This window comes from Podarcis raffonei, chromosome Z, assembly GCF_027172205.1.
Source record: "Podarcis raffonei isolate rPodRaf1 chromosome Z, rPodRaf1.pri, whole genome shotgun sequence".
Classification (NCBI taxonomy): domain Eukaryota; kingdom Metazoa; phylum Chordata; class Lepidosauria; order Squamata; family Lacertidae; genus Podarcis; species Podarcis raffonei.
Window position 1 is genome coordinate 51,393,664 of NC_070621.1, and position 14,984 is coordinate 51,408,647.

Genomic DNA, 14,984 nt, shown 5'->3' on the forward strand with positions numbered 1-14,984 from the left:
AAAAGACAGTGTTTTGTTATTTTGGTCTCATTACACACACTTTGCGATTTATAGCTCAATGTAAAGTAACATGACTTGAAATCCAAGATTCCTCTTTCTACGTAACTGGAACTCACAACAACGTGTTTCGCTTTGTTTACTTATTACACTTTGCTTTGCTATTTGTGGGTGAATGAACACCGAAAGTAAAATCCAAGCTTATTCGTCCTCTTCCTATTCAGTTTCAACAAAAACACATATACTTGATTTAGGCTGATAACAAACATTTCACTTTGCGATTTTTGGGTGAATGTGCATTCTAACCCCAAAAACACCAATTTGACATAAGCCCAATCATGGCTTTATCATCTTCTTTTTAAGTAGATTGAACCCAAAACACCTTTTTGCTTTGATTGGGGGTGATTCTCTTGCACCCCCAAGAAACACCATGCGAATTGAAATGAGCCCAATCAAAGCTTCTTCGTCGTCTTTCTGCGCATATGGATGCCAAAAGACGGTGTTGTGTTATTTTGGTCTCATTACACACACTTTGCGTTTTCTGGGTTAATGTGCATTAACACCATATAACATGACTTGAAATCCAAGATTCCTCTTTCTACGTAACTGGAACCCACAACAACGTGTTTCGCTTTGTTTTGACTTATTACACTTTGCTTTGCTATTTGTGGGTGAATGAACACCGAAAGTACAATCCAAGCTTATTCGTCCTCTTCCTATTCAGTTTGAACAAAAACACATATACGTGATTTAGGCTGATAACAAACATTTCACTTTGCGATTTTTGGGTGAATGTGCATTCTAACCCCCAAAACACCAATTTGACATAAGCCCAATCATGGCTTTATCTTCTTTTTAAGTAGATTGAACCCAAAACACCTTTTTGCTTTGATTGGGGGTGATTCTGTTGCACCCCCAAGAAACACCATGCGAATTGAAATGAGCCCAATCAAAGCTTCTTCGTTGTCTTTCTGCGCATATGGATGCGAAAAGACGGTGTTGTGTTATTTTGGTCTCATTACACACACGTTGCGATTTATAGCTCAATGTGCATTAACACCAAAGAACACGCCTTAAAATGCAAGATTCTTCTTTTTACGTAACTGGAACCCACAACAACGTGTTTCGCTTTGTTTTGACTTATTACACTTTGCTTTGCTATTTGTGGGTGAATGAACACCGAAAGTACAATCCAAGCTTATTCGTCCTCTTCCTATTCAGTTTGAACAAAAACACATATACTTGATTTAGGCTGATAACAAACATTTCACTTTGCGATTTTTGGGTGAATGTGCATTCTAACCCCAAAAACACCAATTTGACATAAGCCCAATCATGGCTTTATCATCTTCTTTTTAAGTAGATTGAACCCAAAACACCTTTTTGCTTTGATTGGGGGTGATTCTGTTGCACCCCCAAGAAGCACCATGCGAATTGAAATGAGCCCAATCAAAGCTTCTTCGTTGTTTTTCTGCGCATATGGATGCGAAAAGACGGTGTTGTGTTATTTTGGTCTCATTACACACACTTTGCGTTTTCTGGGTTAATGTGCATTAACACCATATAACATGACTTGAAATCCAAGATTCCTCTTTCTACGTAACTGGAACCCACAACAACGTGTTTCGCTTTGTTTTGACTTATTACACTTTGCTTTGCTATTTGTGGGTGAATGAACACCGAAAGTACAATCCAAGCTTATTCGTCCTCTTCCTATTCAGTTTGAACAAAAACACATATACGTGATTTAGGCTGATAACAAACATTTCACTTTGCGATTTTTGGGTGAATGTGCATTCTAACCCCAAAAACACCAATTTGACATAAGCCCAAACATGGCTTTATCATCTTCTTTTTAAGTAGATTGAACCCAAAACACCTTTTTGCTTTGATTGGGGGTGATTCTGTTGCACCCCCAAGAAGCACCATGCGAATTGAAATGAGCCCAATCAAAGCTTCTTCGTCGTCTTTCTGCGCATATGGATGCGAAAAGACGGTGTTGTGTTATTTTGGTCTCATTACACACACGTTGCGATTTATAGCTCAATGTGCATTAACACCAAAGAACACGCCTTAAAATGCAAGATTCTTCTTTTTACGTAACTGGAACCCACAACAACGTGTTTCGCTTTGTTTTGACTTATTACACTTTGCTTTGCTATTTGTGGGTGAATGAACACCGAAAGTAAAATCCAAGCTTATTCGTCCTCTTCCTATTCAGTTTGAACAAAAACACATATACGTGATTTAGGCTGATAACAAACATTTCACTTTGCGATTTTTGGGTGAATGTGCATTCTAACCCCAAAAACACCAATTTGACATAAGCCCAATCATGGCTTTATCATCTTCTTTTTAAGTAGATTGAACCCAAAACACCTTTTTGCTTTGATTGGGGGTGATTCTGTTGCACCCCCAAGAAGCACCATGCGAATTGAAATGAGCCCAATCAAAGCTTCTTCGTCGTCTTTCTGCGCATATGGATGCAAAAAGACGGTGTTGTGTTATTTTGGTCTCATTACACACACTTTGCGTTTTCTGGGTTAATGTGCATTAACACCATATAACATGACTTGAAATCCAAGATTCCTCTTTCTACGTAACTGGAACCCACAACAACGTGTTTCGCTTTGTTTTGACTTATTACACTTTGCTTTGCTATTTGTGGGTGAATGAACACCGAAAGTAAAATCCAAGCTTATTCGTCCTCTTCCTATTCAGTTTGAACAAAAACACATATACGTGATTTAGGCTGATAACAAACATTTCACTTTGCGATTTTTGGGTGAATGTGCATTCTAACCCCAAAAACACCAATTTGACATAAGCCCAAACATGGCTTTATCCTTTTTAAGTAGATTGAACGCAAAACACCTTTTTGCTTTGATTGGGGGTGATTCTGTTGCACACCCAAGAAACACCATGCGAATTGAAATGAGCCCAATCAAAGCTTATTCGTCGTTTTTCTGCGCATATGGATGCGAAAAGACAGTGTTTTGTTATTTTGGTCTCATTACACACACTTTGCGATTTATAGCTCAATGTAAAGTAACATGACTTGAAATCCAAGATTCCTCTTTCTACGTAACTGGAACTCACAACAACGTGTTTCGCTTTGTTTACTTATTACACTTTGCTTTGCTATTTGTGGGTGAATGAACACCGAAAGTAAAATCCAAGCTTATTCGTCCTCTTCCTATTCAGTTTGAACAAAAACACATATACGTGATTTAGGCTGATAACAAACATTTCACTTTGCGATTTTTGGGTGAATGTGCATTCTAACCCCAAAAACACCAATTTGACATAAGCCCAATCATGGCTTTATCATCTTCTTTTTAAGTAGATTGAACCCAAAACACCTTTTTGCTTTGATTGGGGGTGATTCTCTTGCACCCCCAAGAAACACCATGCGAATTGAAATGAGCCCAATCAAAGCTTCTTCGTCGTCTTTCTGCGCATATGGATGCCAAAAGACGGTGTTGTGTTATTTTGGTCTCATTAAACACACTTTGCGTTTTCTGGGTTAATGTGCATTAACACCATATAACATGACTTGAAATCCAAGATTCCTCTTTCTACGTAACTGGAACCCACAACAACGTGTTTCGCTTTGTTTTGACTTATTACACTTTGCTTTGCTATTTGTGGGTGAATGAACACCGAAAGTAAAATCCAAGCTTATTCGTCCTCTTCCTATTCAGTTTGAACAAAAACACATATACGTGATTTAGGCTGATAACAAACATTTCACTTTGCGATTTTTGGGTGAATGTGCATTCTAACCCCAAAAACACCAATTTGACATAAGCCCAATCATGGCTTTATCATCTTCTTTTTAAGTAGATTGAACCCAAAACACCTTTTTGCTTTGATTGGGGGTGATTCTGTTGCACCCCCAAGAAGCACCATGCGAATTGAAATGAGCCCAATCAAAGCTTCTTCGTTGTTTTTCTGCGCATATGGATGCGAAAAGACGGTGTTGTGTTATTTTGGTCTCATTACACACACTTTGCGTTTTCTGGGTTAATGTGCATTAACACCATATAACATGACTTGAAATCCAAGATTCCTCTTTCTACGTAACTGGAACCCACAACAACGTGTTTCGCTTTGTTTTGACTTATTACACTTTGCTTTGCTATTTGTGGGTGAATGAACACCGAAAGTACAATCCAAGCTTATTCGTCCTCTTCCTATTCAGTTTGAACAAAAACACATATACGTGATTTAGGCTGATAACAAACATTTCACTTTGCGATTTTTGGGTGAATGTGCATTCTAACCCCAAAAACACCAATTTGACATAAGCCCAAACATGGCTTTATCCTTTTTAAGTAGATTGAACGCAAAACACCTTTTTGCTTTGATTGGGGGTGATTCTGTTGCACCCCCAAGAAACACCATGCGAATTGAAATGAGCCCAATCAAAGCTTATTCGTCGTTTTTCTGCGCATATGGATGCGAAAAGACAGTGTTTTGTTATTTTGGTCTCATTACACACACTTTGCGATTTATAGCTCAATGTAAAGTAACATGACTTGAAATCCAAGATTCCTCTTTCTACGTAACTGGAACTCACAACAACGTGTTTCGCTTTGTTTACTTATTACACTTTGCTTTGCTATTTGTGGGTGAATGAACACCGAAAGTAAAATCCAAGCTTATTCGTCCTCTTCCTATTCAGTTTGAACAAAAACACATATACGTGATTTAGGCTGATAACAAACATTTCACTTTGCGATTTTTGGGTGAATGTGCATTCTAACCCCAAAAACACCAATTTGACATAAGCCCAATCATGGCTTTATCATCTTCTTTTTAAGTAGATTGAACCCAAAACACCTTTTTGCTTTGATTGGGGGTGATTCTGTTGCACCCCCAAGAAACACCATGCGAATTGAAATGAGCCCAATCAAAGCTTCTTCGTTGTTTTTCTGCGCATATGGATGCGAAAAGACGGTGTTGTGTTATTTTGGTCTCATTACACACACTTTGCGTTTTCTGGGTTAATGTGCATTAACACCATATAACATGACTTGAAATCCAAGATTCCTCTTTCTACGTAACTGGAACCCACAACAACGTGTTTCGCTTTGTTTTGACTTATTACACTTTGCTTTGCTATTTGTGGGTGAATGAACACCGAAAGTACAATCCAAGCTTATTCGTCCTCTTCCTATTCAGTTTGAACAAAAACACATATACGTGATTTAGGCTGATAAGAAACATTTCACTTTGCGATTTTTGGGTGAATGTGCATTCTAACCCCAAAAACACCAATTTGACATAAGCCCAATCATGGCTTTATCATCTTCTTTTTAAGTAGATTGAACCCAAAACACCTTTTTGCTTTGATTGGGGGTGATTCTCTTGCACCCCCAAGAAACACCATGCGAATTGAAATGAGCCCAATCAAAGCTGCTTCGTCGTCTTTCTGCGCATATGGATGCGAAAAGACGGTGTTGTGCTATTTTGGTCTCATTACACACACTTTGCGATTTATAGCTCAGTGCATTAACACCAAAGAAATTGCCTTAAAATGCAAGATTCTTCTTTTTACGTAACTGGAACCCACAAAAACGTGTTTCGCTTTGTTTAGGCTTATTACACTTTGCTTTGCTATTTTGTGGGTGAATGAACACCGAAAGTAAAATCCAAGCTTATTCGCCCTCTTCCTATTCAGTTTGAGCAAAAACACATATACTTGATTTAGGCTGATAACAAACATTTCACTTTGCGATTTTTGGGTGAATGTGCATTCTAACCCCAAAAACACCAATTTGACATAAGCCCAATCATGGCTTTATCATCTTCTTTTTAAGTAGATTGAACCCAAAACACCTTTTTGCTTTGATTGGGGGTGATTCTGTTGCACACCCAAGAAATTGCACACCCATGCGAATTGAAATGAGCCCAATCAAAGCTTATTCGTCGTTTTTCTGCGCATATGGATGCGAAAAGACAGTGTTTTGTTATTTTGGTCTCATTACACACACTTTGCGATTTATAGCTCAATGTAAAGTAACATGACTTGAAATCCAAGATTCCTCTTTCTACGTAACTGGAACTCACAACAACGTGTTTCGCTTTGTTTACTTATTACACTTTGCTTTGCTATTTCTGGGTGAATGAACACCGAAAGTAAAATCCAAGCTTATTCGTCCTCTTCCTATTCAGTTTCAACAAAAACACATATACTTGATTTAGGCTGATAACAAACATTTCACTTTGCGATTTTTGGGTGAATGTGCATTCTAACCCCAAAAACACCAATTTGACATAAGCCCAATCATGGCTTTATCATCTTCTTTTTAAGTAGATTGAACCCAAAACACCTTTTTGCTTTGATTGGGGGTGATTCTCTTGCACCCCCAAGATACACCATGCGAATTGAAATGAGCCCAATCAAAGCTTCTTCGTCGTCTTTCTGCGCATATGGATGCCAAAAGACGGTGTTGTGTTATTTTGGTCTCATTACACACACTTTGCGTTTTCTGGGTTAATGTGCATTAACACCATATAACATGACTTGAAATCCAAGATTCCTCTTTCTACGTAACTGGAACCCACAACAACGTGTTTCGCTTTGTTTTGACTTATTACACTTTGCTTTGCTATTTGTGGGTGAATGAACACCGAAAGTACAATCCAAGCTTATTCGTCCTCTTCCTATTCAGTTTGAACAAAAACACATATACGTGATTTAGGCTGATAACAAACATTTCACTTTGCGATTTTTGGGTGAATGTGCATTCTAACCCCCAAAACACCAATTTGACATAAGCCCAATCATGGCTTTATCTTCTTTTTAAGTAGATTGAACCCAAAACACCTTTTTGCTTTGATTGGGGGTGATTCTGTTGCACCCCCAAGAAACACCATGCGAATTGAAATGAGCCCAATCAAAGCTTCTTCGTTGTCTTTCTGCGCATATGGATGCGAAAAGACGGTGTTGTGTTATTTTGGTCTCATTACACACACGTTGCGATTTATAGCTCAATGTGCATTAACACCAAAGAACACGCCTTAAAATGCAAGATTCTTCTTTTTACGTAACTGGAACCCACAACAACGTGTTTCGCTTTGTTTTGACTTATTACACTTTGCTTTGCTATTTGTGGGTGAATGAACACCGAAAGTACAATCCAAGCTTATTCGTCCTCTTCCTATTCAGTTTGAACAAAAACACATATACTTGATTTAGGCTGATAACAAACATTTCACTTTGCGATTTTTGGGTGAATGTGCATTCTAACCCCAAAAACACCAATTTGACATAAGCCCAATCATGGCTTTATCATCTTCTTTTTAAGTAGATTGAACCCAAAACACCTTTTTGCTTTGATTGGGGGTGATTCTGTTGCACCCCCAAGAAGCACCATGCGAATTGAAATGAGCCCAATCAAAGCTTCTTCGTTGTTTTTCTGCGCATATGGATGCGAAAAGACGGTGTTGTGTTATTTTGGTCTCATTACACACACTTTGCGTTTTCTGGGTTAATGTGCATTAACACCATATAACATGACTTGAAATCCAAGATTCCTCTTTCTACGTAACTGGAACCCACAACAACGTGTTTCGCTTTGTTTTGACTTATTACACTTTGCTTTGCTATTTGTGGGTGAATGAACACCGAAAGTACAATCCAAGCTTATTCGTCCTCTTCCTATTCAGTTTGAACAAAAACACATATACGTGATTTAGGCTGATAACAAACATTTCACTTTGCGATTTTTGGGTGAATGTGCATTCTAACCCCAAAAACACCAATTTGACATAAGCCCAAACATGGCTTTATCATCTTCTTTTTAAGTAGATTGAACCCAAAACACCTTTTTGCTTTGATTGGGGGTGATTCTGTTGCACCCCCAAGAAGCACCATGCGAATTGAAATGAGCCCAATCAAAGCTTCTTCGTCGTCTTTCTGCGCATATGGATGCGAAAAGACGGTGTTGTGTTATTTTGGTCTCATTACACACACGTTGCGATTTATAGCTCAATGTGCATTAACACCAAAGAACACGCCTTAAAATGCAAGATTCTTCTTTTTACGTAACTGGAACCCACAACAACGTGTTTCGCTTTGTTTTGACTTATTACACTTTGCTTTGCTATTTGTGGGTGAATGAACACCGAAAGTAAAATCCAAGCTTATTCGTCCTCTTCCTATTCAGTTTGAACAAAAACACATATACGTGATTTAGGCTGATAACAAACATTTCACTTTGCGATTTTTGGGTGAATGTGCATTCTAACCCCAAAAACACCAATTTGACATAAGCCCAATCATGGCTTTATCATCTTCTTTTTAAGTAGATTGAACCCAAAACACCTTTTTGCTTTGATTGGGGGTGATTCTGTTGCACCCCCAAGAAGCACCATGCGAATTGAAATGAGCCCAATCAAAGCTTCTTCGTCGTCTTTCTGCGCATATGGATGCAAAAAGACGGTGTTGTGTTATTTTGGTCTCATTACACACACTTTGCGTTTTCTGGGTTAATGTGCATTAACACCATATAACATGACTTGAAATCCAAGATTCCTCTTTCTACGTAACTGGAACCCACAACAACGTGTTTCGCTTTGTTTTGACTTATTACACTTTGCTTTGCTATTTGTGGGTGAATGAACACCGAAAGTAAAATCCAAGCTTATTCGTCCTCTTCCTATTCAGTTTGAACAAAAACACATATACGTGATTTAGGCTGATAACAAACATTTCACTTTGCGATTTTTGGGTGAATGTGCATTCTAACCCCAAAAACACCAATTTGACATAAGCCCAAACATGGCTTTATCCTTTTTAAGTAGATTGAACGCAAAACACCTTTTTGCTTTGATTGGGGGTGATTCTGTTGCACACCCAAGAAACACCATGCGAATTGAAATGAGCCCAATCAAAGCTTATTCGTCGTTTTTCTGCGCATATGGATGCGAAAAGACAGTGTTTTGTTATTTTGGTCTCATTACACACACTTTGCGATTTATAGCTCAATGTAAAGTAACATGACTTGAAATCCAAGATTCCTCTTTCTACGTAACTGGAACTCACAACAACGTGTTTCGCTTTGTTTACTTATTACACTTTGCTTTGCTATTTGTGGGTGAATGAACACCGAAAGTAAAATCCAAGCTTATTCGTCCTCTTCCTATTCAGTTTGAACAAAAACACATATACGTGATTTAGGCTGATAACAAACATTTCACTTTGCGATTTTTGGGTGAATGTGCATTCTAACCCCAAAAACACCAATTTGACATAAGCCCAATCATGGCTTTATCATCTTCTTTTTAAGTAGATTGAACCCAAAACACCTTTTTGCTTTGATTGGGGGTGATTCTCTTGCACCCCCAAGAAACACCATGCGAATTGAAATGAGCCCAATCAAAGCTTCTTCGTCGTCTTTCTGCGCATATGGATGCCAAAAGACGGTGTTGTGTTATTTTGGTCTCATTACACACACTTTGCGTTTTCTGGGTTAATGTGCATTAACACCATATAACATGACTTGAAATCCAAGATTCCTCTTTCTACGTAACTGGAACCCACAACAACGTGTTTCGCTTTGTTTTGACTTATTACACTTTGCTTTGCTATTTGTGGGTGAATGAACACCGAAAGTAAAATCCAAGCTTATTCGTCCTCTTCCTATTCAGTTTGAACAAAAACACATATACGTGATTTAGGCTGATAACAAACATTTCACTTTGCGATTTTTGGGTGAATGTGCATTCTAACCCCAAAAACACCAATTTGACATAAGCCCAATCATGGCTTTATCATCTTCTTTTTAAGTAGATTGAACCCAAAACACCTTTTTGCTTTGATTGGGGGTGATTCTGTTGCACCCCCAAGAAGCACCATGCGAATTGAAATGAGCCCAATCAAAGCTTCTTCGTTGTTTTTCTGCGCATATGGATGCGAAAAGACGGTGTTGTGTTATTTTGGTCTCATTACACACACTTTGCGTTTTCTGGGTTAATGTGCATTAACACCATATAACATGACTTGAAATCCAAGATTCCTCTTTCTACGTAACTGGAACCCACAACAACGTGTTTCGCTTTGTTTTGACTTATTACACTTTGCTTTGCTATTTGTGGGTGAATGAACACCGAAAGTAAAATCCAAGCTTATTCGTCCTCTTCCTATTCAGTTTGAACAAAAACACATATACGTGATTTAGGCTGATAACAAACATTTCACTTTGCGATTTTTCGGTGAATGTGCATTCTAACCCCAAAAACACCAATTTGACATAAGCCCAAACATGGCTTTATCCTTTTTAAGTAGATTGAACGCAAAACACCTTTTTGCTTTGATTGGGGGTGATTCTGTTGCACCCCCAAGAAACACCATGCGAATTGAAATGAGCCCAATCAAAGCTTATTCGTCGTCTTTCTGCGCATATGGATGCGAAAAGACAGTGTTTTGTTATTTTGGTCTCATTACACACACTTTGCGATTTATAGCTCAATGTAAAGTAACATGACTTGAAATCCAAGATTCCTCTTTCTACGTAACTGGAACTCACAACAACGTGTTTCGCTTTGTTTACTTATTACACTTTGCTTTGCTATTTGTGGGTGAATGAACACCGAAAGTAAAATCCAAGCTTATTCGTCCTCTTCCTATTCAGTTTGAACAAAAACACATATACGTGATTTAGGCTGATAACAAACATTTCACTTTGCGATTTTTGGGTGAATGTGCATTCTAACCCCAAAAACACCAATTTGACATAAGCCCAATCATGGCTTTATCATCTTCTTTTTAAGTAGATTGAACCCAAAACACCTTTTTGCTTTGATTGGGGGTGATTCTGTTGCACCCCCAAGAAACACCATGCGAATTGAAATGAGCCCAATCAAAGCTTCTTCGTTGTTTTTCTGCGCATATGGATGCGAAAAGACGGTGTTGTGTTATTTTGGTCTCATTACACACACTTTGCGTTTTCTGGGTTAATGTGCATTAACACCATATAACATGACTTGAAATCCAAGATTCCTCTTTCTACGTAACTGGAACCCACAACAACGTGTTTCGCTTTGTTTTGACTTATTACACTTTGCTTTGCTATTTGTGGGTGAATGAACACCGAAAGTAAAATCCAAGCTTATTCGTCCTCTTCCTATTCAGTTTGAACAAAAACACATATACGTGATTTAGGCTGATAAGAAACATTTCACTTTGCGATTTTTGGGTGAATGTGCATTCTAACCCCAAAAACACCAATTTGACATAAGCCCAATCATGGCTTTATCATCTTCTTTTTAAGTAGATTGAACCCAAAACACCTTTTTGCTTTGATTGGGGGTGATTCTGTTGCACCCCCAAGAAGCACCATGCGAATTGAAATGAGCCCAATCAAAGCTTCTTCGTCGTCTTTCTGCGCATATGGATGCGAAAAGACGGTGTTGTGTTATTTTGGTCTCATTACACACACGTTGCGATTTATAGCTCAATGTGCATTAACACCAAAGAACACGCCTTAAAATGCAAGATTCTTCTTTTTACGTAACTGGAACCCACAACAACGTGTTTCGCTTTTGTCAGGGCTGCCCTAGGTCCCAGCTCACAAAGGACCAACGCTGCTTCGTTGTTAAGTATAAAAGTCTTTATTGAAGTTCAGTTTCACTTCCAGAGCCGCAGCGCGCAGCCCCACGTCTAAAGTGTCAGACCACTGATGCTCCGTCTGAGTCTCCTCCCCCCTGACACCAATTTAAGATCCTAGCCTTGCTCCACCTTCTCCGCTGCTCCTTCCTCCTCTGGGTCCGCCTGCCCGCCGGGGTTCCGCCCTTTCTAGCCTCTTCTCCCGCTGATTCCCCTGAGCCTTCTCCCTCCCTCCGGCGGGCTTTAGGAGCTGGTTCCCCATCCGGGTCTCCTGCTGTTCCGCGCGCCTGCACATTTGAACTTGGCGCGCGCGCCCAGCCAGCAGCTTTCCTCCTGACCGTTTCACTGCTGCTGCCACTGCTTCCCCCTTCGGGGGGGCTAGCTGCAACTGACCTCCCTTCCGTTCCCCCACTCTCCGATGGAGGCGTGGTCAGCCCTGACTCCCTCTCTGGAGGAGACGCTGGCCCTGACACATGTGACTCCTCCCCCCCACTATGCTCTGGTGGGGAAACTGGTCCCGATCCTCCACTGCTGCTTTGGGGTTCCCCTCTGGCTCCTTGTTTCTGGTGCGTCCCCCCTGGGACCCCCCTTGCCCTGACCATCGGCGCCCCCTTCTGGGAATCTTCTGATTCGCTGGAGAAGCTCATGGAATCTCTCGGGCCACTGTCATACTCCCCTACGCTGCCCTCAGATTCTTCCCCTTCGCTCTCCCAATCCTCTCTCCCCAGTGCTCCTGCTCCTGATTCCCTGACAGCTTTGTTTAGACTTATTACACTTTGCTTTGCTATTTGTGGGTGAATGAACACCGAAAGTACAATCCAAGCTTATTCGTCCTCTTCCTATTCAGTTTGAACAAAAACACATATACGTGATTTAGGCTGATAACAAACATTTCACTTTGCGATTTTTGGGTGAATGTGCATTCTAACCCCAAAAACACCAATTTGACATAAGCCCAAACATGGCTTTATCATCTTCTTTTTAAGTAGATTGAACGCAAAACACCTTTTTGCTTTGATTGGGGGTGATTCTGTTGCACACCCAAGAAACACCATGCGAATTGAAATGAGCCCAATCAAAGCTTATTCGTCGTCTTTCTGCGCATATGGATGCGAAAAGACAGTGTTTTGTTATTTTGGTCTCATTACACACACTTTGCGATTTATAGCTCAATGTAAAGTAACATGACTTGAAATCCAAGATTCCTCTTTCTACGTAACTGGAACCCACAACAACGTGTTTCGCTTTGTTTTGACTTATTACACTTTGCTTTGCTATTTGTGGGTGAATGAACACCGAAAGTACAATCCAAGCTTATTCGTCCTCTTCAGTTTGAACAAAAACACATATACTTGATTTAGGCTGATAACAAACATTTCACTTTGCGATTTTTGGGTGAATGTGCATTCTAACCCCAAAAACACCAATTTGACATAAGCCCAATCATGGCTTTATCATCTTCTTTTTAAGTAGATTGAACCCAAAACACCTTTTTGCTTTGGGGGTGATTCTGTTGCACCCCCAAGAAGCAGCATGCGAATTGAAATGAGCCCAATCAAAGCTTCTTCGTTGTTTTTCTGCGCATATGGATGCGAAAAGACGGTGTTGTGTTATTTTGGTCTCATTACACACACTTTGCGTTTTCTGGGTTAATGTGCATTAACACCATATAACATGACTTGAAATCCAAGATTCCTCTTTCTACGTAACTGGAACCCACAACAACGTGTTTCGCTTTGTTTTGACTTATTACACTTTGCTTTGCTATTTGTGGGTGAATGAACACCGAAAGTACAATCCAAGCTTATTCGTCCTCTTCCTATTCAGTTTGAACAAAAACACATATACGTGATTTAGGCTGATAACAAACATTTCACTTTGCGATTTTTGGGTGAATGTGCATTCTAACCCCAAAAACACCAATTTGACATAAGCCCAAACATGGCTTTATCATCTTCTTTTTAAGTAGATTGAACCCAAAACACCTTTTTGCTTTGATTGGGGGTGATTCTGTTGCACCCCCAAGAAGCACCATGCGAATTGAAATGAGCCCAATCAAAGCTTCTTCGTCGTCTTTCTGCGCATATGGATGCGAAAAGACGGTGTTGTGTTATTTTGGTCTCATTACACACACGTTGCGATTTATAGCTCAATGTGCATTAACACCAAAGAACACACCTTAAAATGCAAGATTCTTCTTTTTACGTAACTGGAACCCACAACAACGTGTTTCGCTTTGTTTTGACTTATTACACTTTGCTTTGCTATTTGTGGGTGAATGAACACCGAAAGTAAAATCCAAGCTTATTCGTCCTCTTCCTATTCAGTTTGAACAAAAACACATATACGTGATTTAGGCTGATAACAAACATTTCACTTTGCGATTTTTGGGTGAATGTGCATTCTAACCCCAAAAACACCAATTTGACATAAGCCCAATCATGGCTTTATCATCTTCTTTTTAAGTAGATTGAACCCAAAACACCTTTTTGCTTTGATTGGGGGTGATTCTGTTGCACCCCCAAGAAGCACCATGCGAATTGAAATGAGCCCAATCAAAGCTTCTTCGTCGTCTTTCTGCGCATATGGATGCGAAAAGACGGTGTTGTGTTATTTTGGTCTCATTACACACACTTTGCGTTTTCTGGGTTAATGTGCATTAACACCATATAACATGACTTGAAATCCAAGATTCCTCTTTCTACGTAACTGGAACCCACAACAACGTGTTTCGCTTTGTTTTGACTTATTACACTTTGCTTTGCTATTTGTGGGTGAATGAACACCGAAAGTAAAATCCAAGCTTATTCGTCCTCTTCCTATTCAGTTTGAACAAAAACACATATACGTGATTTAGGCTGATAACAAACATTTCACTTTGCGATTTTTGGGTGAATGTGCATTCTAACCCCAAAAACACCAATTTGACATAAGCCCAAACATGGCTTTATCCTTTTTAAGTAGATTGAACGCAAAACACCTTTTTGCTTTGATTGGGGGTGATTCTGTTGCACCCCCAAGAAACACCATGCGAATTGAAATGAGCCCAATCAAAGCTTCTTCGTCGTCTTTCTGCGCATATGGATGCGAAAAGACGGTGTTGTGTTATTTTGATCTCATTACACACACGTTGCGATTTATAGCTCAATGTGCATTAACACCAAAGAACACGCCTTAAAATGCAAGATTCTTCTTTTTACGTAACTGGAACCCACAACAACGTGTTTCGCTTTTGTCAGGGCTGCCCTAGGTCCCAGCTCACAAAGGACCAACGCTGCTTCGTTGTTAAGTATAAAAGTCTTTATTGAAGTTCAGTTTCACTTCCAGAGCCGCAGCGCGCAGCCCCACGTCTAAAGTGTCAGACTACTGA